The following is a 25,920-nucleotide window of genomic DNA, read 5'->3' on the forward strand; positions in this document are numbered from 1 at the left end:
GAGAGGGTCTGAGAGGGGCACACAGAGGCGTCGGGCGGGGCAGGGGGTGGTGGGGGCACTTGAACGCGGCCCTCTGTCCCCTCCAGGGCTTCCCTACGACCCAGGCAGTGATGCAGGTTAGGGAGAGCTTTCAGGTACCCATGGTATCATTCTTCATACCTCGGGCTGCATTAAATATTTTATAATTAGTGAAATATTTATTAGAGATTTCTTCAATATTTGAGACGTCTTAATATTTTACAAGAGATTTTAAAATGTTTTGAAAAGGAATGGGCTGCCGTGTGAGACTGAGCTCCCCGTCACCAGAGGTGTGCAAAGAGAGGCAGGCATCAGAGCAGGCACTCACGCTGGAGGGGAGTAGACTAGAGCAGTGGTTCCTAAACCAGGAAAACCACCAGAATCACTTGTGAGCTTTAAAAACACAGCCCCCACAGGACCCGACTCCGGTTTCTGTCTCAAGGCCCCACTGGCCTAGCTGGGGCACCATTTGGTCTGTGCTTTGTTTCCAGGCCCCGAGGACCAAGCCCAGACCACTCGGGCTGTTGACCAGCTCGGCCAGTCCCAGGGTTGGGGCAGAAGGCTGTCAGTTTCACAGCCGTTGAGCAGAGGATGACAGGTACCAGCCCCAAACTTGATCCCTGGAGTTGCTGGCCAAGGGCCTTCAAGGACGTGTGATGCAAGGCTCGCACTGCACAGATGGAAACACTGAGGCCAGAGAGGAGAGGGGTGTCAGGACCACAGGAGTGGGTTCGGGGGGTGGTGAGGACGGAGGGCGGGCTGGAGCCCGAGCCTTCCTGCCTTCTTTCCGGGGCCTCTCTGTATCACAGGCTTCACGACCCCTGGTGGACAGAGCCACGCTAGCGACCCCCTGCAGAGGTCCTCGTCCACCCTGGGTCCCTCCAGCCAGGCCCGGCCTCCACCAGGCGCTGAGGAACCGTGTGACCGTTGAACTTGGCAGGCTGGGCAGATGCGTAACGCTCTCTGCAACGGTTCCCGGGAGAGGCCGAATCCCCGTCTCACGAGCGGACAGCTCTGACGCGCCTGCCTCTCCCACCCAGCCGACAAAGAATTTAAAGCACCTAAGGCCTGCCAAGAACCCCGCCAGGGAGGCAGGGCAAACAGGGTGAACCGTCCAGCAAGGTGCCCGCCCTCGCTGTGCTGTCCCCGTGAGCCTGAGGAGTCACATCAAGAGAACCTTCCAGCTCTGGCCTCTGCCCTCTAAGGGCTTGTACTCATAAGCCCAGAGAGGGCAAGTAATTTTCCCCGGGTCACACAGCAAGGTCACGGCAGACCCAGGACGAGGGCCTGGTTGTCCTGAGCCCTTCTCCAGGGGGCTCCTCTGTACCCCGACCCCAACCCCGTGCCAGGACATCAGGGCCATGCAGCAGCCCTGGGGCTGGGAGTCCAGGAGGAGGTCGTGCAAGTGATTAACCCTGTAGCTGGTTCCCTTCTGCCTGCACATCCCCCACAAACAGGGTGCCAGAGCAGAGGGGCTGAGAGCTGGCTCTGCAGACAAGTTGCCACTCGCCAGATGAGGGCCTTGGGCAAGCCGCTAAATCTCTGTGTCACTGCTTCCTCATCAGAAAGCCCCACAGGGCTGAGAGAATTAGTTATAATCACGCCAGATAACTGTTATCAAATGTTTGATTTTACAAGTGCTGACACACGTATTTAAATGCTATTAAACACAAAGCAACACGATGATGGGTCTCATTTGACAGACGAGGAAACTGAGGCACCCCAAGGGCGAGGCGCACGTCAGTGAGTGGCCAGGTTGGGACCTGGACCAGGCGGACAGCACGGGCTGCCCGCTGGACCGTCTCAGTGCCAGAGGTCTGAGCTAAGTCTCAGCGTCCAGGCATCAGTACTTCCAACAATTATGTAAGGATGTCTTACGCTATCAAATAAAAAGTAATCGTAACAGCCGGGTCTGTGGAAGGGGGGCCCAAGTACAAAGATGGGGGGGCTCAGGGGAGGAGGGGATCCAGTCCAGGAAGGGAGAGGTGGTCTCGGGGCCCACGAAGCCCGAAGCAGGAAGGGCCTTCAAGGACCTCGGGATCCACACTGGCCACATTCCTGGCTCATGATGCCAGGCAGGGGGCTGTCTGGTCCCCACCCGCCCTACTGGGTCCGGCTGGGTCGGTGAAGGTGGGTGCCCGGTCCTTCCCCAGCACACGGCCTCGGGGCGCTCTCTGCTGCACCGGGCTGGGGGCTGACACTGGTTGTGGGGTGGGCCCGCTGCCCCTCTCTGGAGGCTGGACGGGCCTTGAGGGGAGCTGGACACCTCTTGAGAAATCAAAGGTGGGTGAGGACTCCCAGGGCCCCGGCTGGAGACTTGGGACCCCTGGCTGGTCCCACCCTCCTCTTCCCAGCAGAGCGGGTGGGTGGTGGTCCCAGGCTGCGTCCCAGAGAGAACTTGGGCTTCCTCGTGATGAGGGAAACGGGGGTGGGAGTGGGGCTGGAGAGGAGAGGCGTCTCCTGGGACAGCTCCAGGCCACACAGAGCTCACGGGGGGAGACGTGCCGGGATGCTGTCTCAGGGCTGAGAAAGAGGAGGCCGGGCCTGCAGGTGCCACCTGCCCCCCAGGAACCTGTTCCTTCCTGGTCTCAGCGCTCGTCACCACCCCCATCACCCCCATTTGAAACGAGTTCTCTGGGCCCTGCTATGTCTCTGGCTTTCACGACGATGGCACAGATCCGCCGGGGGCCCCAGGAAGTAGCTCCCCACGGACTCGGTGTGAACAGCCGTCCAACACGTCTCCTCTTCCAGTGGCCCGGGTGACTCTGAGCACCTCAGTCTCTGAGCCCCTGATTCTCGCCTGGAGAACGGGACCGTGGCTCCCACCCTGCCCGCCCACTTCACACAGACAAATGGCGAGCAGGTCCCCCCCACGTGCCCGATGCTGGGCCAGCTGGGATGCAGAGGACAGTAAGACCGATGTCTTGGAATTGCCGGTCTGGCGGGGGAGACAGAGCTCCACCTGGCACGAGCGAGACGTAATCGTGAGATGGCGCTGCGGGGAGCTGGCGGAGGGGGATCAGTCCCGGGGTCCAGGTCCGGCCAGTGTTCCCAGAGACTTGAGAGAGAGCCTGGCTATGCAAAGGCCATAGGTGAGCCCAGCGAAAAGACGGGCAGGGCCTATGAGGAAGAACAGAGGCCGGAAGAGCTGGAACTTGGAAGGTGGGGTTGGTGGGGTGAAAGGAACCCACTGGGGCAGACCTGCTGGGAGCTCTGATCTCAGCCCGGGGGCACTGGGGAGCCACTGAAGGTTCAGTAGAGAGGAGGAATGATCACCCTGGCTGTTGATGGAGAATGAACTATTGCAGTAAACAGCGGGTGTGCAGAGAATAGAGAGGAAGCTGCAACAGTCACTGAAGGAGGGAGGACGGGGGTTCTGGGCTGGCTCGTGGAGGGAAACGGAGAGATAAGGGGAAGAAGCCACGAGACACAGACAATACCCGACGGAAACGCACACACGCGTGCGCAGGGAGACTCAGATGCTCACAGCAGCACTATTCGTAATAGCCCCAGCTGGACACTAGCCGGTGCCCATCAACAAGAGCCCGGACAGCACACGGTGGTACATCCACACCATGGGACAGTAATGACACGGCAGCAGGACGGGCAAGCCCTGAGGACGCAACAATGTGATAAATGTCACACACACAAGGTTGAGCGAACCATTTACACAGAGTTCCAAAATGGGCAGAGTGTGGTTATGGGAAGGCTAGTGGTTACCCTTGGGGCGGTGACTGGAAGGGGACATGAGGGCCTCAGGGGGCTGGTGATGCCCTTGATCTGGGTCCCAGGGACACGAGTGTGTCTGGTTCATCAAAGTTTAATGAGCTAAACATACTTGTGACTCCTGCACTTTTCTGTCTGTTACGCTCCAATAAAAGATTCGAGAGAGAGAGAGAAAGGGGGTACTTCGGAGGTCAGACCAATGTCACCTGGAGATTTACTGGGTGGTGGGAGACCAGGGGCAGTGAGTGATGATGAGTTGGTACAGTCAGAGCCATGCCGAGCTTGGGGTGCCTGTGACGGAGGATGAGGGGAGATGCCCAAGGCCTGGGCTGGGCAGAGAAGACCGGGCAGGGGGGGAGATGGTCCAGGCGCTGCCCGCACGGTGTGGCTGAGGCCGGGCAGGGAAAGGGCACAGCATGAGAAGAAAGCGTGGGCAGGGACTTCAGGAGGACCCACACTTAGGGACACCTGAGAGAAAAGTGTGTCCAGAGGCAGGAGGACGCAGATGCCAAGAGCAGAGGAGCGGATGTTTCAGGACAGAAGGTGTGATCCGGGCCACTGAGTCCCGGGCACGTGGGAACCTCTGAAGTCACAGGGAGCTGGAATTATTGGGGTCCCGATTTCACAGATGAGCTGGGATCAGGGCACGTCCCAGAGGTCTCCTCCATGTGTATCAGGTGAGTAGCACCTGTGCTAGAACCAGCCTAACACACACACAGCCGAGGCTGCAAGGGCTCAGAACACACTAAAGAGGGGCAGGGGCAGGTGGGGGACAAGACTGGCATGTGCAGGGAGGACCAGGTGCCCACGCCGTGAGCTGAGGATGGACAGAGGGGCTGACGGGGCGCAGGGGAGGGAGCCATCTCTGAGCGATGGGTGTCTTCACGGATGGGTGTGTGCAGACCAGACTCCCAAGGAGGAAGGAGGGGGAGGGGTCTAGGGGGGGTCGGGGCTGCCTGACCCAGACCTGGCCCTGTTGGTGGGGAGGGTGGCCCTGGGGTGTGGAGAAGCGGCAGGGGCGGCGCAGCATTCAGCGCCCTGACTCTGTGCAGGTGCTCAGGACCATGGACAGCTCTGGGCTGGCCCTAGATGCTCCGTAGAGGCCTAAACGGGGAACCGCAAGCTCCCTGCCTCTGGGACATCCCACCCTCAGCACCGCAGAAGCCCAGGCTCAGAGAGGCTGACGGCCGTGCTGAGAAGGAGAAAGGAGGACATGGCTGAGACCATGTGTCACTAACACAGGGTCTGGGGGCTTCACTGTCCATAAACAGGAAACAGACAAGATGATCTATCTCTAGGTAGGGTGACCACACATCCTGGTTTGCCCTGTTTCAGTGTAATTATTAATACCGCCTCTTTTTACTCTCAAAAGTGTTTCTGGTTTGGACACTAAATTACAGAGTCACCCTCTTGCTAGGGGACCTTTCCATTCAAAATGTACTAATGATTTCCTCTTGCTCCATAACTTTCAGTAACGGCAAGCTTCCTGCCCAGACCAGTGAGGCTCTGGGAGCGGACCAGTCGCACGCCAGCCCCATCCCCCATTCACCAGCCAGGCCGGCCAAGGATGCCCTGCACCTGCTTCTTCTCCCCACAGGTCCTGAGGCCACAGGATGTCCAAGAGGAATGTGTGACCAAGCTCTCTTGTTGGTCACCAGTTTCTATCCTCCTCTTCCTTTACTACTGGACCCACGTATAAAGACTGTGGTTCCCAGCCTCCCTTGCAGATAGGCAGGGCCTATGACTCAGTTCCAGCCGACGGGATGTAAGTGGAGGTTGAAGGGCACCACTGCTGAATCACTCCCTTAAAAGGAATGGGCATACATGCACCTTGCCCAGTTAGGATGCAGATGTGATGGTGGGAAACGGAGCAGCCACTTTGGTCCCAGACACAGAAGCCACAGGTTAGAGTGACAGAGCTGCCCTACCAGCCCTGGGCCACAGACTTCTGGGCTGCTTTGTGAACAAGAAATAAAGTTCTATCTCATTTGAATTATCGTATTTTTGGAGAACTTTAACAGCTTACTAATACAGATGAGGGCCTTCTCACTCGGGGGACAAATTACTAGGGAGAGAGTTCAGTGGGATCTGGAGATGCCCCGGGGGCCGGGAACAAAGGAGAGGCAGGACTGGCACCCCCGTCACACACCTGCAGGCTTGTTCCTGCCACCCTCCATCCCACCTCTCTCCACCCTCCCACCACGGCCCAGGCCCGGGCCACTTCCTACGCTGTGTGCATGCCAAGTGCTATGGAGACACCATTTCTCACATCTGGAAAGGCCTCCTCTTCGCCACCCACCCCAAGGCCTGCCCATCCTTCCCTCCAGGAAGCCGGCTCTGTCCGGTCTGCTCCTCCTCTGAGCTCGGCATGCACTCACACATCCTGTCTGGAAGGCTCAAGGCCCACGGGAGCCCCATCCCCAGCCAGGCCTGGCCTTCCAGCTGCACAGACCAAGCACAGCGCCCACCTCTGCCCACCCTCCCCAGGAGCCTCAGTGTTGGCGGGTCAGCCTGGAACTGCAGCCGGCCAGATGCGCTCAGCATTTCAGGGCCAAACTGCAAGCGACCAGGCCAGAGGCATTCACGGGTCCGGGGCCAGGCCAGGCAGCGAGCCCTTGCGGGCTCCAGGCATCCTTGCTGTCTATGCAGACAGCAGCGAGGCTGCAGGACGGGGAGCGAGAGTGGGAGCCCTGGGCGCGGCGCTGGGCAGGACCCTCAACCTTTCCCCACCTCCATTTCCTGGGGGCGGTCACAGCAGTGACGCCTGTCACTCAGGGCCACTGTGGGGGGTGAGCTCTGGCGTGGAGAGGGCTGCACACAGTGGGTGGTCAGTAAATGCATCCTCGCTCCCTCCGCCCTTCCCTTCCCCCTGAACATCCCGGCAGAGAAGCTTCTCCAGCGCTCTGGGTCACGTCCATATCAAATCACCACGACGAGAAAACAACCGTCTGCTGGTTTCCCCTCCGGCTCCCATGCCCCGTGCCTGCCGCCCTCTCTGGCCTGCTCCAAACCCCACTCTTCACCCAATTCCCCCCTCCCATCACCCCCACAGCTGTCATCACCCCGGCCTGGGCAGCGGCCTCCCCTCCCTGGACCCTCCCGCTCCCCGCAAGCCCCGACCCACTCCGGCTGCAGCCCTGGCTGTGAGTCACTGGGGCTGAGCATACGGAGGAGGACGGGGAGGGCAGGGCGGAGCACGGGGCCCCCCCGGGATTGTGGGGACACATATGCACAGAGAGGCATATGCACACGTGTGCAGGATGTGGACATCCACGAAGGAGGTGGCAAGGGGGGACGGCAGGGGAGGAGGCAGAGGTGGGGTGCTCCTCGGTGCCTCTCATTCACTTCATCGAAGGGCCCCACCCGCAGCTGCCACACCCCCATCGTACAAAGAACAGAGAGGTTAAGCGACTTGCCCCTGATTGCACAGTTGGCCAGCACTGGGACCCATATTTAAATCTGGGACCTAGAGTGGGTCCCTGGCAGTGGTGCCAAGGAGACGGGTCAGAAGTCAGAGGCAGAGGTCAGGTCTACGAGGGAGGGGGCAAGAAGGAGCTCAGGCGGAAGGAAAAACCCGCAGCAGAGGTGGGTGCAAGGGGCCGCAGGCTCAACCCAGGAGCCCTGGCCTGAAGGAGAAGGGGTCTCCAGGGCCTGCCCAGCCAGAGACAGCCCAGAACAGGAGGTGCCCCGAGGCTTGACCCTCCTCCTGCTAATTCACTTCAGGAACCACAGGGCAGCTCTGAAAAAGCTGACTGGACACCCCCGCAGGGGGCTAGGGCAGCGTGGGTCCGCGGGGAGGAGAAATGTGACTGAGGCAGAGCCACCCTTGAGCTGAGCCCACTGTGGGCAGCAGGAGCCAGGTGTGGGGTGGAGTGGGGAAGAATGCCCTGAGGCGGGGCCACGACTCATCTCACAAAGGCCAGCACGTGGCCTCGTGAACACAGGGCAGGGGTCTACTGCCTGGAAAACAGTAGGCACCAAGTAAGTATGCGACAGATAGAGGAACCATTTAGTGAGAACCAACCATTAGGCAGTAGTGGACCACAGTGGGCAAGAGAACAGGCTCAGGTTGTTATCCTGATAACAAGGAACAGACTCGGCCAGTATACTCCCTTCCCTTCACCTCCTCTGCTTTTCCCACCTGAGATGCAGATATGATGGCTGGAGGCACAGTAGCCACCTGGAGGCCATGAGGACAAATGCTAAGACTGGCCAAGGGGGCAGTTACAAGGAAACTGAATTGCTGATAACTTCCTTAAGAGACTGTGTACCACCCCCACTGCTGCACTCTTTACATGAGAAAAATGAATCGCTACATGGGGTTCAACCACGCAAGTGTCAGCTTTCTGTCTTGTTCGGCCAAATTCAATCCCTAGCTGACACAGCATAAAATAATGCTGAATAATTTCATTAGACAGTTACTCTTAATTTAATTCTTTTCAGTGCTGCTGATTACATCAAAAGAAAGTCTCAGATCAGGGCTAGTAAGTCTTGAACACCTGTGCACACTTGCTGTTTTCCCTTTTTAATAAAGCGATAGCAGGCCTTGGGCTCTGAGCTTCCTCTGGGCCGCGGCATCCAACTAGAATATAATAACATTGCTTTGTTTCCACTGAATTTATTTTTATGATTATGAATTCTATTTATGGAAAAGGAGGCTTGTTTTCCATTTGTAGTAGTGCCATAAAAGTTCCCTTTTAAATAAATGTATTTAAGTTTTTAAAAAGTAAATTTACTTAGAGAAAAACAGTAAGAACACAGTCAGAGGGAATGTGTGTGAGTGTGAGTGTGAGTGTGTGTGTGTGTGTGTGTGTGTGTATGACGGGGATGGGGGGTGGGGGTGGGGCTAACATGGGTGGTTACTGCCCAGCCCGGCACTTCGGCTGCTGGGGACTGTCTGCCCCTGAGCTCCGGGCGGGATGAAGGCTGGGGGCTGATCTCCGTTGTCTGTCCGGCCTGGGGCAGGGAGTGGATGGCTGGATCCCTGGCGCCGGGAATCTCTAAAAGGTGGAGCTCAGAGCTGCGCGCTGGGCAATCAGGTGATGAGCTGTGAGCAGGGGTCTGAAGCCGTCCTGGTAACCAAGCCACTAACTCAGAGTCTCAGTGCCTTCCAGCCTGTCTGTGTGAGGCCCCGACTTCAAAAGCCGGGCCTCCAGGAGCGGGCGTGACCTTTTGCTAATTAGCTCGGGCTGTTTGCTCTGCAGCCACCAGCCGATCTCCGGACAGCAGCTCGAACTCCAGCCCCTGCTGCCTGTCACCGTCAGGCAGATAAATAACTCCGCTCCTCGGAGAGATGGGGGCGGGGAAGCAGGACGAGCTGGAGGGCCGGGGGAGGGGCTGGGGTGTGCAGGAGGGGAGGGGGCGGGTCCTGACGGTGCTGGGTGGCAAGTCACCCTTATGCCATGCCAGCTCTGCTGGGGAAAGCATCACCCCCATTTCTCAAAGAAGAAAACCGAGGCCTAGGGAGGGGAGGGGTCTTACAGAGGGGGGCTGGGTTCCAGCTCTGCCAGCTCCCAGACCTCCCTCTCACCCACCACCCATAGCCCAGGGCCGCTCGCTGGGCTCTGTCCCTGGTGCCGAGTACAGTGCCGGCCCAGAGCTGGCCCTGACAGGTCACCTGGGGTCACCAGAACACTCAGAAGGTTCCTTCTGGACTCTTTAGTCATTGCTTCAATAAAAGACACTTCTAGGGACGAGGCCTTAGGACCAGGAAACGGAGAAGGAAGGAGGCAAGAATAGACCAAGAAAGTTCAAGTCGCTGAATGACAAAATGTTCTATCTGGAAGGGATCTCAGGGAAAACAGCCCAACCCCCAGGTTCCTGGAGAAGACCTAGTGCAAGGCGCGGGTTCCCTCGCCAGACCCTGCAGGAGCACCACCATCTGCTTTGCCACCTGCCTTCTCAGGTGGCGCGGGGCTGGGAAACGTCCCATCCATTCATCCCACAAACATTCATTCAGTGTCTGCCACCCGCCAGGCTCAGGAGGCTGCCCGCGGAACACGCAGCCAGGGCCAGGGCACGAGGGGGGTGCCCCCCGGCCGTGGGGGTCCCGGACTAGCTCGGGTGAGCCCGAACTTGACGTGGGCTGGGGAGAGCGGGCACCTCGGAAGGAAGGGAAGAGCTAACATTTATCTAACGTGATGGACCAGAGACACTCCCATTTCATGCTGTGGGGGGCAAGGGGTGATACCCATTACTGTTTCCTGAGCGCCTACTGTACACCAGGCAATTCACACATCCCACTGAACGCTCTCCTTAAGGGAGAGATTATTAATCTCTGTTTTACCGATTTAAAAAATGTGAGGTCATAAGCGAAGTCAGTCAGAAAGAGAATGACAAATACCTTATGATATCACTTATATGTGGAATCTAAAATACGACACAGGGACTTCCCTGGCGGTCCAAGGGTTAAGATTCCACACTTCCAATGCAGGGGGCGCAGGTTCGATCCCTAGTTGGGGAACTAAGGTCCCACATGTGGCGCGATGCGTCCAAAAATTAATAAATAAATAAAATGAAATAAAGTATGACATGAACTTATCTATGAAACAGAAACAGACTCACAGACATAGAGGACAAACTCGAGGTTGCCAACGGGGAGGGTGGTGGGGGAGGGATGGATTGGGAGTTTGGGTTTAGCAGATGCGAACTATTACATATAGGATGGATAAACAACAAGGTCCTACTGTATAGCACAGAGAACTGTATTCAAAATCCTGTGATAAACCATAATGAAAAAGAATATATATGTATAACTGAGTCACTTTGCTATACAGCAGAAATTAACACACCATTGTAAATCAACTATAGTTCAATAAATTTTTTAAAACATGGGAGGTCAGAGGTAGTGAGTGACCTCTCCAGCGTTCTACATCCAAAATTCAGCAGAGTAGGGTCTGTCCGACACCGAATTCACTCCAAAGACAGACGGACCTTGGAGAGAGGATATTCCAGGCAAAGGTACCACCGTGAGCAAAGGCACAGGGTAGGAAAGGACTGAGCTGCTGCCGGAGCCTCAGCCAAACCCTGGCTGTCCTGCACCCTCACGGCCATGCCAATGGCCTGAGGTCAGCACCCCCAAATCCTCCCAGCCGGGCCCTAAGTGTACACTCTCTGCCACAGCCCTGGGCCTCTGGGCTTTCCTGTCCACTCCTGTGTCACGCTCCACTGCTGAGTGCTTCTCAGTCTGGACGCCCATGGGGGTCTTAGGCTGCTGTGTGGTCAGAGCTGACCCCCACCCCAGACTGTCCTGTCTTCTCAACTTCTCAACAAATCCATGGAGAAGGTTCTTGGGGACCCCACCATAGTTCATATGGGAAACTAAGGCCCACTGAGGGGCAGGTGCCGGTCTCTGTCACACGGAGTTGGTGGCAGTGACGGGGTCAGAGCCCAGCCCACCCCCAAGCCCGACGTCCTGGATGATATCAGCTAAAGAGACGGGGGGGCCATGGTGCAGCACGGACTGTGCGTGCTCACACCCTTCCCTCCTGCGAAACCTGGAGGCGCCTGGAGGGACAGGGGTCTCCACCCACCATGCCCAGGGTCTGGCAAACGGCAGGCACTCAATGGCCGTCTGGAGAACGACGGAAGGCGCAGGGACCAGGCGGCTTAACCCCGTGACCCGGTCCCAGCCCAGCGCTCCACCCCGCGCGGCCCACGAGTTCCAGCTGCGCGCGCCTGCGCTCTGCCCCTCTCCCACGCCAAGCCTGCCCGCCCTCAGGGCTTTGCTCTGCCGCTCCCTCTGCCCAGAACCCCTGCGGCCTCTCCTCCTGCCGGTGGGCTCCTCTCCGCCCTCGACTCCTCTTCAGAATCACCTCCCCAAAGCCTCACTCTGAAGCCATAGAGAAGTCTGGGGAGCCACGTGCTGAAGGACGAAGCCTCACAAATCCCCAGACGCCTCCTGTCACAGTCTGTTAGAGGTGGCAGAGCGTAAGATCACCATCACTTCACATAAACTCAGTTTACAGGGTTCGTTAACAGCTGAATACAGCAGGCAACAGTCTACTGCAAACACCCAAAACCTAAAATCCACTTTTCAAGGTACCGTGTCATTTACCAACAGCACCTCCTGCTGGTTCAGTGAAACATTACAACCCAGCTCTATCAGACAAGGAAACTCCCACTCACAGCACCTGCCTATGAGCCAAGTGTGAAAACTGCTGAATCAGAGTCCCAGGACCACGTGAAGTACCTGTGGCCTGGAGAAACCCAAGATACCGTCGACAAAAGAGGGCATATCTGTGATTTCTGAACGCACTGAAGGAAAACAGCTTGTCCAGCTACTTTCCAGCTGGAGGTGAGACCCCCCAGCAGACACAGCACAGCTGGTCACTGAACACCTGGCCACTGGGATGGCAGCTTCAACCCCCATCATTCACTTAGGTATTCAATTCAGCATCTCAGATAATTTTTTCCATATAAGTCTGTCTTCAAATATACACCGAGTCAATATACTGTGCTGCAGGTACAGCGTTTTACACTCCAACACATGACGCTGCATCTATTCCCATAAAGTGGTGGAAGATGAAATCTCTTTTACTCCCAGAGCATCCCCTGACTCATCAGGGGAGGATACTGGACTGGCCTGAGCACGGGCACTACCTACTCAGACCATTCTTGGGTCCCCTAAAACCCCCAGTTTCTCTTGTTGAGTCTTAGGGAGCCCCTGCAGCCTTTGCCCGTTTCCTCTGTGGGATGGGCAGCACCTCTGAACGAGAGTCAGACCCTAAAGGCCGTTTGTTCCTGCAGGACAGCCGAATTTCACCCCACCCCTTCCGGGCCGCACCCATGACCCAGCACACCTGCTTCCCAGGTCGTTATGAACTGGCCCTGCCCCCCTTTGCCGGGACAGCCAGTGAGCAAGGGCATCCCTTACCTTCGGGTCAGGGCCCGCTGATGACCTGGCCTGTCTGAGAAGACCAGGCTGGTGTGTTCCTCCCCAGGGGGCCGTGGGCATCACATCCTCACTGCAGGACACAGAGGGAGAGCACGGGTCCAGACAAAGTGCAGGACACAGTGTCACCAAGGCAGCTTCCACTGTGTGGGGACAGAGGGGAGAGGAGTTGAGAAGGGAACAGGCCTTTCGGAAGAGCCCATCTACCTGAGCACAGGGGGAGTCTCTGCCCTGAGTGTGCTCACTGTGTCGATAACAGAACGGAGAGACCAGGACTTCGAGGAGAGCAAAGGGCAGGCAAGGGGCCGACACAGAGGCAAGAGACCAACAGAACTTCGCGGTACAGACTGGCTGGGCCCGTGGTCACTGCTGCGATTCCAGCCCACTCCACCCCGCGGTGGCCCGGGGGGTGGGCAGGGAGCCCCAGAAACAGAAGCCTTAGACCCCCGGCCCGGCTCTGGCTGACATGATGAGCTTGTGACCCGGGCAAGTCAGCTTACAGCCCGAGCCCCCTCACCTGCCCACCAGGTGTGACTGGCTCTGGCTGACATGATGAGCTTGTGACCCGGGCAAGTCAGCTTACAGCCCGAGCCCCCTCACCTGCCCACCAGGTGTGACCGGTCATCCATCCTGGACCAACCCCAACTAGCGCTGAGGGTCCTCTCTGTGCTGAGGGCCTTCCACGCGCCTCATTTCACCCTCACTCTTCAATCACTCAATCCCCACTTTGCAGGTAGGGAAACTGAGGACGAGGGGGCGTCCTCTTGCGGGGGCACCCAGGGGAGATGCAGTAAGGAGCCGTGTTTGGATAAAGCCCGGTGCCACCATGCCACCGCTCTCTGCCTTTGTTTCCAGCCAGCTCGAGGGTGGCACCACCTGGTTTGGGGCGAGGGGGTGCCCAGAGGAAGCGGCACCTTGTCCTCTTTGGGACAAGGGGGATCCCGGGAGTAGGATGGGGGCGCTCCGGCACACCTTCAGCCCCTGGAGGCCCGGCAGTGACCCTCAAGGGCCTGGGCAGGCGCCGGATCCCCACGCAGTCTGCCTGCGCCTCCCGTCCCCCCACTCGGAAGCCCCCAGGCTCCTGGGCTGGGGGTGGGTGCTGGAAGGGAGAGGGGGCTTGTCCTGGGAGTGTGTGCAAATAGATGAGCGAGTGGCGCGTAATTACCTAAAATTGTTGGTTAGAAGCGGATGTAAATAACAAAAAAATATGTGGGGAAGTGGGGGGAATGCTCATCAATTAGAGTTAATTACTTAACAGCTAATTGAAATAATAATGGGTGTATTTGAATATGCTAATGAGGCTGAACCTGCCTCGGAAAAGGTAATTGGAATAAAAATAGAGAGAACACCGGGCTCAGAAGCTCCCTGAAGCCTGGCCCCCAGGAGGCTTCCAGGCTGAGACCGAAGCCCAGGGACCCAGAGGCCACATCCCTTCCCACCCCCAGGCCTTTGCCCACCCTGGCTGCCCGCCCAGAGTGACCTCTGCTCTGCTCTCCTGGGTCCTGGTGACCCTCACAACCCCAGCTCGGCCTCCCAACTGCCCAGAGCCAGCAGAGGGGCTGCCTCGCCCCATGAAGCCCCAGAGGAGAAGCAGGAACGCACGCTTATTGAGTGCCCCCTGTATACCCAGCCCAGCTTCGAAAAGAGTCCCGCATTACCGACGAGGAAACAGCTCGGGAACCCCGGGCACCCTGCCGTCTCGGCGGCACCGGGCAGGGCCAGGGCGCGGGTTTCCGGCTACCCTCAGACATCGTAGCAAAGCTGCCCGAGGCAGACCAGTGGCCCCCACGCTCCCACGCGTGTGAGCAGAAGCCAGGCCACCGCACAGGGAGATCCGCGGTCCCCGGTCTGCGAGTGGGTCCTGCGGTCTCACACTGCCTGAGCTTTCCCTCTCCGTTAGTTAGCATCGCTTGCAGACCCCAAAATCACTCGTGTGTGCACACACACGCACACACACTCACCGCACTTGGCTTTAACCCGGCCCCGGCGTCCCGCCCTGCAGCTGCCGCGCAGGCCGACCAGAGAGGCCACAGGAGCCCAGGGCCCGCTCCCACCCACCTGCCTCTGATAATACCTTGTCTTTCCGCAAACAGCCTAGAGCCTAGATCACCCAGGCGTCGCCCCTCGTGCAGGCCCACTAGCTCCCACGGACCCGGGGCCCAGCGGGAGGCCTCTCTGGGGCTGCGCCCCTTCCGGGGTTAGGCCGATGGCACAGATTTCCGACGGCGCTTGCGCTGCTGCTGGAAATCTATGGGCCTGAACAGCCCATAGATACTGGAATCGCGGGACCTGCGGCGGGAGGAGCTCAGGTGAAGCCGGTCATGGACCCGAGCCTCGGCCCCGGGAGCTGCCTCGTGCGGCAGGTCTGACAGGGAGGTTTGCGGTTCGGGTGGAGCGGCTCGAGCGGAAGACACGGGGTGGGGGAGGGGGGCCAGGTGGGAACCGGGCACCTGATGGAGACACGCTGACCAGTGGGACCTCGACAAGCCTCGGCTCCCCCTCCGAAGAACAGGGATGATGGTGACCACCTCTCACCGGCCACTGCTCAGGCTGGTCTGAACCCACAGGCTTGAGGGCCCCAAAAGCCCCAGAGACCACCTGGGTTGGAGGGGTCGAAGGTGACGACCCCCACTAGCAAAGTGTACACACAGTGATGCTGGGGTTCACCACGGCCCCCAAAGACCGCCCAGGGGCACCGAGTCTCCCTTCTATTAAGACACCTGTGCAGGACTTCTGCAGGTGGGAAAGCGAGGCCCAAACCCTCCATCGAGCTGTCAAGGGGCGGAGAGCACGGGCCCTGAGGCTGCGGTCCCATCACAAAGACAGGAAAACTGGGGCTCCGGGAGGCCCCCAGCTCACACGGTGGGGGATGGGGTGGCCGAGGCCCCCCTTCCGAGGTTCACTGTGCGCACGATCGGGTGGTGGCCCAGGACCCCTGCCGCGTGCGGGTGCCCCTCGGGCGGCAGAGGCAGCAGCTGGGGGGGGGGCGGGGCCCAAGTCCTCCTCTTCCAGGAGGAGCGACTCACCCTGGCGGACGTCAGTCTGGGTGAGGGGGTGGGACAAAGGAAAGGCCCCAACTTGGCATTTGCATTTCAAACACTTCTATCAGCAAAACAAATAACAGTAATTATACCATTTGCATATTTTGCGCAATGATTGTTTAGCGAGGTGGGGAGGAGGGGCTCCTGCTGATGCCAGCAGCCTGGCCTCCCCGCAGCTGCACCCGTGCCCCCCCTTCTCCACGGCACATCCCCCCGACGAGGCCGGGGGCGAGGGGGCTCTGGGGGGCAGGAGGCGCCCGCCCTCTCCCCGGGCCCGCCCCACCTCTCAGGAGCCAGGCCCCTCACCTGGGACGCGGGGTGCTGCTGGCCGCTTTCGGGCCCTGCAGGGGCGCAGCCAGCCCCCCGACCTGCCAGCCTCAGGCCGGGATCCTCGTCCAGCCCCCGGGCGGCTCCGCGGCCTCTCCCTTCGCCCAGCACATCCTCCGCGCCCTCACACCCCGCCCCACGTGGCCCCTCAGGCCCTCCCCCTCTTCCTTCAGGCCCAGCACCACCCGACCACCCACTGCTGCCCCGGAGCACAGTGGGCCTCAGCAGTGGGGATGCCGCCCCCCAGGCCCCTGCGTTCCAGGCGCCTGCCAGGCTCCTGGTGTGCACCGGGGGCTGGGGAGGGCTGCTATCCTGGCGCTGACCCTACGGAGGGGGCACGGTGGGAGGAGCCCCCAACTCAGGGGGCATCGTGGGCCAAGGGGAACGGGGCTGGAGGGAAAGGGCGCTGAGCTGACCTGCCCAGGCCCCTCCCCAGCTGCTGCAGGGGGTGGTGCCTTCCCGGAGCATCCTGGGGGCAGGGGTGCCCCAAGAAGGGTTCTCAGTTCCCTTCTGCCCCCGGGGGAACCTCGGCAGGGCTCCATCCCTCTGGATCCCACCTCCCTCCTCTGCCCAGGGTGGCTGGACAGAGAATGGCAGGCCCCTCCTGCCCCTGCCTCAAGGCCCCAGACGGGGCCCTTCTGGGGGGTGGGGGTCGTTCCAGGCTGGGGGCCACACGTGGAGGGAGCGGTGGGCTAGGGTTAGGGTTCGGGTTTACGCAGCGCAGAGTGGGTCCTGCTGCCCCCCGTTCCTGTCCCGCCTCTCCTGTGCCTGTTTCCAAGGGACAAAAAGCCCGGGAGCGAGAAGGGGAGGCTGGGGGCCCCGGCAGCACCTCGGGAGACTGTAGGAAGCCCAGCCCCTGGCAGGCCTGCAGGGAGGACAAGGGGCAGGAGAGGGGACAGGTGTGGGAGCAGCTCAGACAGGCCGGGAGGGAGAGCTGAACCCTGCCAGCCAGCACCGCGTGCGTGTGTGTGCGTGCGCGCACGCGCGTGTGTGTCCGGCAGAGTCCCCCAGGCCAATGCTGGTCCTTCTGTCTGGGTCAGGAAGCACGACACGGGGCTCTGCATGCCTGGCCCCTGCAGCTCAGTCTGGGGAGCTGAGGAGGGGAAGGGGCATGTCCCCCCACCCATCAGGGCTTGGGAGGAAGGTGGCCCCACAGGCCGTCCCACTGCTCTTCCCTCCCTCCCTCCCTGCCCCCCACAGCTGGGCCAGGGCCCTTCCCAAAGACCACAGGAAACCAACCCCCGAGCCACTCCGCCTTCCCCTGAATAGCAATCGTGACAGCAGGGACAGCCGTGCAGTGCTCCCCGGCCCCACGAGGTGCTGCGAACTGCAGTCTTATCATCCCTGGTTTCCAGATGGAGAAACTGAGGCTCAGGGAAGTGACATCACACAGATGAGCCAGGGCCTGTGCCAGGCCTGCCTGACCCCTTGCTTTCTGCAGGACACGCTCCCAGTGACAGCACCAACAGGACAGGTGTCATTTGTGCCACCATTCTGCAGACAAGGAAACTGAGTCCCAGATGCATGAAGACACTGGCCCAGGATCACCCAGGATACTCCTCAGCTGGCCTGACAACTCTTTGCTTTTGACTTAAAGTCAGGCAGAGGCAGCGAGGGACGCGTTAATTACTGCTCCCAGGCCGGCTGCAGGCAGTGCCACCTCCCCTCCTCCCTTTAATCTCTTCCCACTCAGCCCAGAGGAAGGGAAGCCAGGGCCCGAGGCTTGGAAGTGCAAATGAGGCCCCTTCCCCCTTAAACTGCGAGCAGAATTAACTCCTCGCTTCACATCCCACAGCCCCACAAATTCCAGATGGAGTAAACAGTTAAATATGAAATATTACACCGTAGAAAAAAAGCTAGATGAAAACAGAATTCAATACTTAGCAGTCCTCAGGAGGGAGAAGGCTTTCCAAACTCTGGAGAAATAGAATAAATTGTAAAAGAAAAGAGACACAGATCTGACCATATAAAAATAAAGGAGGACTTCCCTAGTGGTGCAGTGGTTAAGAATCCGTCTGCCAATGCGGGGGACACAGGTTCGAGCCCCGGTCCGGGAAGATCCCACATGCTGCGGAGCAACTAAGCCCATGTGCCACAACTACTGAGCTTGCGCTCTAGTGCCCGTGAGCCACAACTACTGAAGCCCACGCACCTAGAGCCTGTGTTCTGCAACAAGAGAAGCCACCGCAATGAGAAGTCCGCATACCTCAATGAAGATTAGCCCCTGCTCGCCGCAACTAGAGAAAGCCTGCACGCAGCAACGAAGACCCAACGCAGCCAAAAATAAATAAATAAAATAAATAATTTTTAAAAATAAAAATAAGGGAAAAGAACACAAAAAATAACAAAAAATTTTAAAACATGCACAACATACAGGGAAAACTATTCATAGCACATGTGACAGAGAAATAACTTCATTTTGTAAAAAATTCAAATTGATTAGGGAAACACTAACAATGTATAAAAAAATGGGTAGAGAACCAGACACAAAGGAAAAAACGCAGTTGGTTAACAAATATATGAGACAATGTTCAACCTCTTGCATAATTAGGGAAATGCAAATTTTAAAAATTACATTGAGACACCATATAGGCTCATCAAATAATGATCTAAAAACAACTACTACCACAAAAACAAAACAAAACAAACAAAACAAAAAAACACCTAAAGATAATAGCCAGTGCTGCTAAGGTAATGGTGAAACTGGCACAATACTTTTGGAAAATCATTTGGTAATACAGATAAAAAAGCTCTGAAAGTGTGCATAGCTTACAGCAGACAAGATGCTTAATGGTGAAACTAAAACTTTCCCTTTAAGATCAAGGACAACACATGGATGCCTGCTACTACCACTTCTAAACTGCATTAGTGGGCTCCACCATTGCAATAAGGCAAGAAAAAGAAATAAAAATCATATGACTCAGAAAGGAGGAAACAACTCTAGTTATTCACAGGCATTACGTAAAAAAATCCCAAAGAATGTATAAATACAGCGATGGATGACAGAGCTTAGAGTGCTGGATATAAAATCCATATACAAATGTAAACTGGATTTCTATACATCTGTAGTAAGTAGAAAATGAACATTTATTAGAATTCAACACTGCAAATTGATCTGTAGATTCAATGCAATCACAATCAAAACGCTGGCAGATTTTTTTCTTTTTGTGGAACTTGACAAGCTGATTCTAAAATTTATATGGAAGAGCAAAGAGCCAAGAATGGCCCTAAATAAGAAGAACAAGGTTGAGTGGGGGGTTTACTCAATCAGATAATTTATTATACAACCACAGAGACTGAAATAGTGTGCTCGTGGTACAAGATCAGACAAATGAACCCATGGATCAAAACAGAAAGCTCAGACACTGAACTAGGAACCAGCCCTTGATATGACAAAGAAGACACAGTAAATCAACGGAGAAAGGAAAGAGCTGTCAATAAATTAGATATTTATCTGGGAGGATAAAGAAATCAAACCCCTACCTCACACCACACAAAAAATCAATTCCAGGTTGATTATAGACCTCAATGGGAAAAGAAGAACTATATATTTAAGGAGATAACAGAAAAATACATTGATGACCTGGAGGAAGGGAAGGTTTTCTTCCTAGGCACCCATACAAGAATATATTGATAAACTTTACTCCATGAAAATGAAGAATTCCTGTTCTTAAAATATAACATAAAAAGAATAAAAACACAAGCCACAAATGTTAGAAGACAGCCATCTTCTATCTATTCTGAGGAAATGCTATTCCATTCCGAATCTATGGACAACTCCTACAAATTAACGAGGAAAATACAGGCACCTCAATAATAAAATGGAGAGAGGTCTTGAAAAGGCATTTCACAAATGAGGACATCCAATAAGCCTCCAAAACACCAAACCATAAAAGATTCTCAACTTCATTATTCATGAAGACAGAAAAGCTTCAGAAGTCTCATGAGTCTTGTGTTGGGAAGCAATGAAGCAGGAGGACCCTCATCCTCTGCTCTGGAGGCCGTTTCACCATCACTTTGGGAAACAGCATGACACGAAGCTGCACATTCCGAGATCAGCCATTCCTCCCCAGGTGGAAACCTCGGACTATGGTACTCACACAACCAAAGACACACAAAGAGGTTCATCACAGCCCCAAACTGGAAATGAGTCTGATCCAGTCCTAGAACGGGATACTCTCCAGCAATGAACAGATAAACATGAACAGATAAACAGCCCCCAAATAATGATGACCAGAAGAACGGGGTCAGAAAGTCTATGTATGCAATGATTATCTTTACGTAAAGTACAAAAACGGGCCATCCCAGAACACATTGTTGGGGGACGCTGGTTGCTATGTTCCGGAATGGAAAGGGAGGGCTGTATCAGGGAAAAGCTCTTGGAAAGGCTCCTGGGGGCTGGTGATGTTGTCTCACAGTCTCTTAACCTTGACTGTGGTTGTGCAGATGTCCACATAGTGATTATTCTTTCCACTGTTCATACGTGTTTTTTGCACTCTTCTGTACATACTATTCATTATATCTGACAATATGAAAAAGTCAGAGGGGTGTGGGAGGAAAGTCCGTCCCTGGAGCCAACTGTCTTCCTCCCAAGAACCTATCATAAAGAAATAATCCCGAAGAGGAAAAAAATGTATGGCCAAAGATTTCCACTGCCACTTAATATAGAAGAGAAAAAAAATTGGAAACAACCTAAGTGTTCAATATGAGGAGAAGGGCTGTAAATCAACTGCAGCACACCCTCACTGAATATTGCACCAGCATTTTAATAACGCTGATGAAATTTTGCGGCTTGGAAACTGCTCAAGATCCGTGAATGATCAGAGACAACAAGTTCATTCCAAGACGACAGAAATATGAACATATACCTGCAAAACACATGTTCAAGTGTGTTCTTAGCAACAGTATTCAGAGCAGCCCAAACTGGAAACAATGTCCGTCAGTGTCAGAAGGGATAGATGAATTGGGGTGTCTCCACACCTGGGAATATTATACAGCAACGAAGATGAAGGAACCATCACATCCAACAACAAAGTTATGTGAATCTCACAAGTGAAATGTTCTGTAAAAGAAGCCAGACATAAAGAGTATATAATCTATGAATCCGTTTACAAAATGTGCAAAAACAGACAAAACTATGCTGCTAGAAGCCAAAATCGTGGTCACCCTTGGGCGGGGCATGACCCCGAAAGGCCAGGAGGTGACTTCCGGGGGGGTTGGTTAGTTCTGCCTCTTGACGTAGGTGCTGGTTATACGTTATGAAAAATTCACTCAATAGTAGCTTGGGATCTGTGAGCTTTTCTGCAGGTAAGTTACATTTCAGCTTGTCACAAGTGTTTTTTAAGGGTGATTGATACCAACACGCTGTAGCAAACCCTCATCCTCAGAAGAAGAAAAGACCAGAAAGCCATTCCCCGGAGTGCCAACCTGCTCATCTCTGGACGGTGGAACCACAGTTCATTTCTCCTTTGAGCATTTTCCTAATTTGCTTTTGTGATAAAATAGATATCTTTCGAAAATAAAAAATAATTGGGAAATAATACACTATTGCACATATTTAAATGCCAGGCAAAAAAACACAAAAAAGTGCTTGTGCTAATTAGCATTTTGCAATCCAGAATGGCCTGATGCTTTCCACGTTGTGGGAAAACTCAGGGCTCATGCTAACGTGCGTGACCAGGACCCTCACCCCATGTTCTCACGGCTGCAGCCCCATCATTCCTCAGCAGGAGGCCGACGTGCTAATTTGCTGGGCAAAGGCAGAGAGACCTCAGAGGGTACGACGCAGTAAAGAAAATTGCAGCGAAGGGGAGGTGGGAATATTCGGGAGGCATCAGCCCGACGAGTTGTATGTAAGAGCCATAAATTTGATAAGTGCTTATTAGAAATATGAAAATGAGGCTTGAAATTTGCTTGTTTGCCTGGAATGAAGGCTGAGGTTCCCTCAGACTCTACTTGGCTAAAAATGTGGTAAGCTGTTCCACTACAGGCGCAAGATAAAAAAATACATCTAGACAGACGTGAGATCCCCAGAAGAGCCCGTGGCAGTGTCCTGGGCACACCGGTAAACACTCCTCCGAAACGGGCCGGAAGGTCGGCCGGATCCCTTGCACCCTCCTGCCATCTGTCCGGTGACTCCGGTTCCTCCCTCAAGGCGGTCCAGGACCCCAGCCCCAGTGTCTGGCCAGCGGAGCTCTGCTCTAGCACCGAGGACAACGGCCCGGTGACCGTCCACGGGGCGCTGACTACGAGCCGGGCCTTACTCACTCGTCGTCACGCCGACCCTGCCAGGTGGCCCCTGTTTCGAAGCCAGGCCACAGGTGAGCGCAGAGGAGCCACGAGTGACCTGCCACCATCCCGTCCAGCACCACCGGCAGCCCCGGGCTCAGGCGGCCTCCCCGCAGGACTGGCGCCTGCAGGGAGGCCCGCGTGTTCTCAGCCCAGCAGACATCTGTTCAGGCGAATCTGCTGAACGGTGATAAACACCTTGCCACGTTCGCAACGGCAACGCTGATAAAACGGGAAAAAAAGACACATTCCCAGGAGAATGGGGCGGGGGGAGGGGGGACAGCCTTGAAAGGACCGGAAATGAACGTGCCCCGGGGGGAACTGTGCTCCTCCCGCTGAGAACCCTTGTGACAAATGAGACAACAGCCTGGGGCCCCTGGGCCAGTGGGAGGGCAGCTGGGACGGAACCAAACACTCCCACCCCGGCCCGCTTTCGCGCGGGCGGGTGGACCCCAGAGGCTCAGCTCCATCTCACAGATGGGGCAGCGGGGGTTCAGCGAGGCCAGGGATTGGTCTCCTGCCTGTGCACCGCTCCCCCACCACCCAGACACCCCCTAGCGGGGGAGGAGGGGGCAGAAGGGGCAGCTGTCCTCGACAGGCAGAGGCCTCAGGCCCATCTGTGCATCTGTGGGTATAAACGTAGGCAGGAGACCCTCCCTGCCGCCCCGACGCAGCACCTCTCCCGCCAAGAGGAGTGGGGGTTCCTCTCTGCAGTGCCCAGAAGGACCATCACCCTGTCCTCTCTCCCTGCCCTGGCTTACAGCAAACTCTCCCCCACCCCATTCCTCTGGTCACCCACACCACTGCCGGGAAGCCCAGATCAGAGAGGGCAGGGGCTTCTCCAAGATCTCAAAGCAAATGGCGGTGGGCCTTGGACCCCAGCCTGGGCAAGAGCTCGATGCCACCTCCTCCAAGAAGCCTCCCCAGCCTGCCCCGCATGAAGGAGCCAGCGGATCGCCCCAGGCCATGTCTGCAGAGCCCTGTCCTCTGGCATCGTTCTCACTTCTCTGCTTCTCCACGTCACTCCCACTGACTGTCAACTCCATACGGGCAGGTGTCCGTCTCCTTTGCTGCTGTGCCCCGGCGTCTACACCAGCGCAGGGCTGAGCACACAGTAGGAGCTCAATAGATGCACACTTAACACGGGCAAGGACTTGGTCTCGTACCTCCAGGCCTGGCACAGGGTAGGCCCCACAAGATTTGCTGAGTGAACGTTGTGAACGAATGAATGGGAAGCAGTTAAGCCTAAAACCAGGCAGGTTTTAAGAGCGGGGGTCAGGGCGGGGCTGTGTCCCCTCCTCTGTCTCCAGGTGGGATGTGGCCCAGGCCTGGTGCCCAGGCTCGCTCCGGCCTCTACCTGGCACCTGACCCGAGGGTGCGGCCCGAGGGCTGGCATTGGGAGGGGGCTGAACGGAGTCGGTGGGGTCCCAGTCACTCTGGACTAAGGCTGGTTCTCGAGCCTGGAGGGAGCAAAGGTGCCAGCACCCGGTCAGCAGGAGCACCCGAGCGGACTTCATGAGCGAGTGGACGTCATGACGGGAAGCAGAGTCGTCGCAGCCCTGGCCGGGCTGGGGGCGGGTTCCAGGTCGAGGGGCCCATCCCTCCCCCCACATCGAGTGCACGCAGGACTGCACGGCTGTGACGTGGACGCGGGATGTGGCCCGTCCACACTGTCCCATGACGCCACTTGCGGAGGGAGGGGCGCAGAGGCAGAAAGTCAGGTGAAGGGCTCTGGACGTCCCTCCGTGCAGGAGGCGCCCACGCCTGTGGCCACGCAGTGGGCAGGGGCGGCACCCCTAGCTGGCAGGAGGCCGGGGTCAGGACACAGGGCCTCTCAGGATCCCCACCTCCCTCTAACAGGAAGCGTTTGTTTTCTTCTGCAGTGAACCGCAGGCTTGTTCCAACGAGACCCAGAAACTCAAGCGCAGTTCCCATGCCCCCACCCTGCAGGGCCAGCTGCCCGGTGGTCTCACGGGACCCAAACAGGCCCCAGCGTGTGCGGCCGGCAGCTCTCAGAGCCAGTCTGGCAAAGCGCAGCTGGCCAGCTGTGGTGACCGTGACGCCTCTTGAGCCTTGGGTCTTATGCCCTCACTTCTGCCAGAATCTCCGCACCTGGGCAGCTGGGGGTCTGGGTGCCGGGGGAGGGGGAGGGTCACTCCCTTGGAGGGAGGGGTTGACTGTCACCAAGCAGTGGGGACGCCCAGGCCCCATTTCCAGCCTCACCACACATGCCTGTGGATGACTGAGAAGCCAGAATCCCCTCCTCCGGCCTCACCCACCCCTCCCTCCATCCTCCCAGGCCCTTTGTGCCGGCACTGCTGTTGCCATGGGAACGCTGCCAGCTGAGCCGATGACTTCAGGGCGGGCAGATGGGGAGGAGCTGGGCTGGGCCCGCCTGGTCTTGCAGCAAAGGTCCCGGATAATTAGCCAAATGGCAAAGGAGGCAGGGAAGCCACTTGGGCAGAGGCCGAGCTCGGGTTTAAGGCGAGGGCTGTTTTCCGGGAGGTGGGTGGAGGCTGGCGGGACCACACACCTGCCTGGGCTGGCCGGGGAGTGGGAGTGGCCACGGCTGAAGCTGTCTCCAGCCTCAGTTTTCCTCTCCAGAAGGTGGGAGCCAGGCCACAAACCCAGGGCTCCCTGCTGCGTCTGTCGGGGGGGGGGGGGGGGCGGGGGCAGCACATCTTGCGTCAATCACCGCCAGATGGGGGCTTCCGGAAGCTTCCCATCTAATCCTGCTCGCAGGGGGTGGCAGCGTTTGCTGGGGAGAGGATAGCACTTCCCCATCCTCCCGGAGCCCTCACCCCGGGGCCCTGATTGGTCCGGCCGCCCCCGGGGAGCCCACCACGTGTACCCCACCTGTCAGCACCAATTCAGGTCTCCCAGACACCTGCTCTGCGCCTGGGGTTGCCATGGGGACGAGCTGGCGGGGCGAATGTGTTCACGCAGGGCCGTGGGCACCGCCGAGGTGTCCACACCAGCCGTGCACACAGGTCTGCAGGTGTGCCCGCACCGTGTCCACACGTGTCCACACATAGCTGTGTGTTCTGACACCAGAAGTGGTCCCTTACTCGGGGTAGATGCAGGCTGTGCACGGCACACGCTCGTGCAGGGATGCGTGTGGCCCAGCCAGGCCTCACTTGGACCTGGACCGCTGTTCCCTGTGGCGGCCTGGAGCACGTTGTCAGGAGGAAGCAGACGCCTTCTTTCACTTTCTCTCCTTTCATTCCCCACCTCTGCAAGGTAGGGATTCAGGAAGCCTCCCCCAACTTCCAATGAAAGAAACAGAGGCTCAGAGAAAGGAGGTAGCTGGCCCAAGGTCACTGAGCCCTCGGAAAGTTCTGGAGGGTTGTGCGGGGAGGTCCCCAGGAGTGCCTCAAGAGTCCACAGAATCGCCTGGTCCAGCCCTGCGCCCCCAGCCCAGAGGCAGCCGCAGCCCCGGCCCCAGTGGGCGAGCAGGTTACCAGCCCAAGTGCCTCCTGCTTCAGACTCTGCATCTCATGCATACAACGGTGCGGAAGCTTCAGACTCTGCGTCTCATGCATACAACGGTGCGGAAGCTTCAGACTCTGCGTCTCATGCATACAACGGTGCCGAAGGATTCAGACTCTACGTCTCACGCATACAATG

At 57.1% G+C, this 25,920-nt stretch overlaps 1 protein-coding gene across 3 annotated transcripts in view; it reads right to left on the reverse strand.

Moving 5' to 3' along the window:
- Window positions 1–25,920, reverse strand: part of ELFN1 (extracellular leucine rich repeat and fibronectin type III domain containing 1) — a 69,774-nt gene that overhangs the window by 19,582 nt on the left and 24,272 nt on the right. The window contains exon 2 of one of the 3 annotated variants that reach the window (XM_036824254.1): window positions 12,620–12,780. The exons of the other annotated variants lie outside the window; for them this stretch is intronic. The gene's annotated coding sequence lies outside the window, so the exon portion shown is untranslated. The remainder of the gene's footprint in view (window positions 1–12,619; window positions 12,781–25,920) is intronic. 3 annotated transcript variants of the gene reach the window in all.

This window comes from Balaenoptera musculus, chromosome 15 (assembly GCF_009873245.2).
Source record: "Balaenoptera musculus isolate JJ_BM4_2016_0621 chromosome 15, mBalMus1.pri.v3, whole genome shotgun sequence".
Taxonomy (NCBI): domain Eukaryota; kingdom Metazoa; phylum Chordata; class Mammalia; order Artiodactyla; family Balaenopteridae; genus Balaenoptera; species Balaenoptera musculus.